This window comes from Lolium perenne, chromosome 7 (assembly GCF_019359855.2).
Source record: "Lolium perenne isolate Kyuss_39 chromosome 7, Kyuss_2.0, whole genome shotgun sequence".
Classification (NCBI taxonomy): domain Eukaryota; kingdom Viridiplantae; phylum Streptophyta; class Magnoliopsida; order Poales; family Poaceae; genus Lolium; species Lolium perenne.
The window spans coordinates 205516287-205520304 of record NC_067250.2 but is presented as its reverse complement, the minus strand read 5'-3'; the positions used below and the strand labels follow the sequence as shown (position 1 = coordinate 205520304).

Genomic DNA, 4018 nt, shown 5'->3' with positions numbered 1-4018 from the left:
CACCTCACCGGCCCAGGAGAGATCCCCTCCCTCAATGTCGCCGCGTCCTGTGCTCGCCGCCGTCCATGAGCCGATTCCGCAGTGCAGATGAGCCTGAAGGTAAAGTTGCTTTCAGTTGCTTATTCATTCTTGTCGGATCTTGTTTATAGCATATATACTTGCTTTCATTTGCTTATGATCTACTCAAGATAGCAAATTCCTTTTGTTGTACAGTTGGCCACTTTTGGCATATGTGATAATATGCATTTCTCCTATAAATGTTCTAACACTACTCGGCCATACAAGGGCTCTGAGAGGGCCAAAGCGGGTCAAGTTTTCTCCCGGAATGGTGAGCCCTCGTCTCGCGATTACTCGGATTTGACCTACTTTAGCTGCTGCCGTCTGAGCTCGTGGGTTGTTTGTGCTGTCCAGTTGATCAACCAGAGCCAGGACGACGGGGACGGGGAGGTTATCACTTGGAAGATCTCGCCGGTGAACGACCGCCTTCGCACCAGGCACTTGCCAGGAATGGCGCTTCATCCGTGCTCAAACAACGAGGTACACTAACCCTGAAGTATCTGCGAGTTCATACATGCTTACGCACGTACATAATACCTCTGCCTGAATTAGCGTAACCCACCATCTTTGTGGTTATCTAATCTGTGGTTGTGGCTTGTTAATTTCGACGTAGAAACATTCCTCGCTCGAGGCTATGAAGAAGTGGCATTCATCTCCATTGGGCCTGTCGAGGTGTCTTGCTTCAGCACGCAATCCGAATGCGTGTGGTATAGGCCTGTGGCTGTGATGGTATGGAGGATACCCAGAGTCCCTTCCGGACGCCACCATCGCTGCCCTATAGCACTGAGGTACACATGCTCATATGCTCAATTGTTGTCTGGGTGGGTTGTCAAATGTAATTGCCAGTTGTGTAATCTTGTCATGCATCAAGCAGCAGTTGACCGCTGGTATCAATGGTAATGGAGGACCCGACCTAATCAGCAGACCTCTCCACCCTTCAGGTGATTTACTAATTCAACGGTTCATTTTAAGTGATTTAACTTTGTAATTTTCATTTATGTAATTTATTTTGAGTTTATCTTCGTGATACTATTGTTACACACTACAATTCTATGTATGCATGATGGCCAGATGTCACTGGCCAAGCTATGGTTTTTCTTACACTGAATTTCTAATGTGTGAGAGTTAAAAGGGGCAAAATAATGGCATGTGATATGCTTCACACAAAACCATTGAAAAGGGATCATCTTGTGTGTTTCAGGTATGCCGGCGTTTTGTGATGAGATGCGAGGTTGGATGGAGCTTTGAGGGCATCCAGTTTGGTGGCGACACACCACATCTATTTATTCTTCCCCAATTACACTGCTGTTTTGATTCTCATGTGTGGAGATGGATGTGAATTACCTAGAGGAAGTGGTTACAACATCCGTCTGAAAGATGCAGCAGGCACAATATAAGTTACTGGTGTAAGCATCCATATTTCCGTGTTGCACATAAATGCGTATTTCTTTGTTTTGGCATTTTTCTTACTTTTTATCTTGCTCTCCTATTAGTTGTAGTTATGCAAATAAACTAGACCGATCTTCTCGACTACAGGAGCCGCCCTCGGAGGAGGGTGATGGCATGCCAGTGAAGCTAGCTGGGCATTTAAAGTTCATGCTTACATTGGCAAACCATATTCAGCATTATTGGGTAATAATATTTCTGAACTTCACTTCTGTTTAGACCAATATTAAACCTTATTCGTCCGTTATTGTTGCTTCAGACATTATTATTTATTTGCTACCTGGTATATCGTAGGTCCAACGCTGGTAGTAAAGATGGTGCAGCGGCGAAGAAACCAAAGCGGTATAAAGTATAATATATTTGTTCTCTTCATAGAAAGCACTTCTCATCCATTCCAGTACGCAATAATAATTTTTGTGTTCTTTGTTCTTCATTGGTTTCACAGGTTCTGTTCTGCATAGCCTTTTCTTCATGGATAGTTTCTATTGTGAGTTCTGCTCACAGCCTCACAGGGCTAGGTGGAGAGCTTATTAGTATCTTAGTAGTGCTCACTACCTCGATGTCTTGATGCACACTACTACTCTGTTGGTTCTCTGCTTAAATGAGGCATCAAATATTCACTCTGCCAAAGTAGTGAATATATGAATGGTATTCTTGATTAGGGTATTTCTCAATATCTCTCTGCTGATTTAGTCAATAACTATAGTAGCCTGACAATTAGTCCTTGGTGAAGGTAATTTACCTCTCCCTCATTACATATCTGGATACATGTGGTGGTTGCATTCCTTTACTAAAGCTTGGTATTTTTGTGTCTCCGGTGAAGCTCCGGTGGATGGCGGTGAGATGCATGGCATTTCTTCAGAGCCTTATATGCATCGTTATGATTATGCATGATTTATAGTGTGTTCCAACCAGAGTTGTTCCTTTATTGACTAATATCAATGAGAAGTATATGTAGCTTATCCCAACCTCTTGAAGGTTATGTTCTTCAATTTTTTTTTTGTGTTGGACTGCACACAATGTTTTCTTTGTCTTTACATCTTGTTTTCACTGGTCCCCGTTTTTCTTGTGCAGTTATCTTAATTTCCCTGTAAATGTTCATTTGGGCAATTATAATCCCAGCTTCTTCAAGGTTTCAGCTGATGGAGAATCAAACTTAAATCGATGGACGGAGCTCCGTTAGGTATTACAGGGGAAAGCAGTATCTATGTTTTCTGAATTCTGGCTTGATTTATGTTGTTAATGTTGCAAAATAGCAATATTGATGAAATAGTGTATTTTTTCACGAACTGATTGAATGGTTTGCTCTTAGAAAATAAATCTGCATATGTACTATTTATTTCGATTTCTACGCAATGCATAGCTCGGAGTTCATCCTAGGGTGCCTCTGTGATCTCTACTCAGTTATTGACTTGCTTTCTGATGCTTCGGTTTTTCTTCTAGGAGGATGGCATATCTCGGTTTGTGTACACCACCTGGGTTCATGTGCGGTGGACAATGGTTCGAGCAACCCTGATGTGCAAGTGTTATTAATAATCTGATGTTTCAAGTTATCTGTATTGGCTCATGTTATTTGAGCTGCCCTGTAGCATTAATCATGTATGAAACTCTGCCAACTGTGCAACTTAGAACTTTGAGCTTATATCTGGTGGAGATGCCTAGCTGCTGATATTATATTTGTGTTAGATGATATCTGATCTGAATGTATGATTTTTTTCCTCCTAAAATATCTTACCGAATTGAATCCCAAAACACTTTCGTATTTAGTATGAATTCCTTGACTTTGCCTAGAGCTTCATATAATTAGGTGTTCTTTTTTATATAATTTGTACCTGATATTCATTTCATATAGTTTGGAGTTTGTGTTAAATTTTCATCTTATTATGATTTTAATATCCAGGTAATGAACCAAATGATCAATATGATCGCCACCTATGATGAGTATGATGGCTGAATGTTACGTCACGAGGATCAGATCGTTTCTCTACTACAACAAGACAGGTACATCAGTAGCGGTGATTTAAGGGTAATCTGTAATTATCTTGATTTATACAATTATGGAAAATAGAAATACATTATTGCATTTCTAAAGAAATGATAAAGTAAATATCAATAGCGGTGATTTAAGGGTAATCTGTAATTACCTTGATAATGTATCTGAACTCATATGTCCTAACAATTCATTTTGTAGGAATCTGAAAGATTTGTGCAGAGGGCCTCAACCTGGTTTCATGGTCGAGCTCTCAACAGCTGCTGCTCCCAATCCTTAATGACCACATTGCCACCCGCGTCGTCGCTGCTGCAGCATTCTGCAGCACTGATATTGACCTCTCCACTTCTGTCATGCCCTGTACGGAGCCGTCGGCTGCCTCTCATCGCCTCCAGTTTACCCGCTTCCACAATTCCATCACTCTTGAGAAACTTCAAGAGCAAGAGGCGTTTCGTTTCTTTGTAATCTCTACGGGTAAAGACTGTGACCGTAGCTAATTGTTTTGGCAATCATCAAAAGCAGTTT

General features: G+C 41.1%; 1 long non-coding RNA gene across 1 annotated transcript; it reads left to right on the top strand.

Moving 5' to 3' along the window:
* Positions 1-214: 214 nt before the first annotated feature.
* LOC139833284 (uncharacterized) lies at positions 215-721 on the top strand. The gene is made up of 3 exons (XR_011748713.1): positions 215-328; positions 412-537; positions 671-721. It is a non-coding gene; the product is annotated as an uncharacterized lncRNA (long non-coding RNA).
* The last annotated feature ends 3297 nt before the right edge of the window (positions 722-4018 follow it).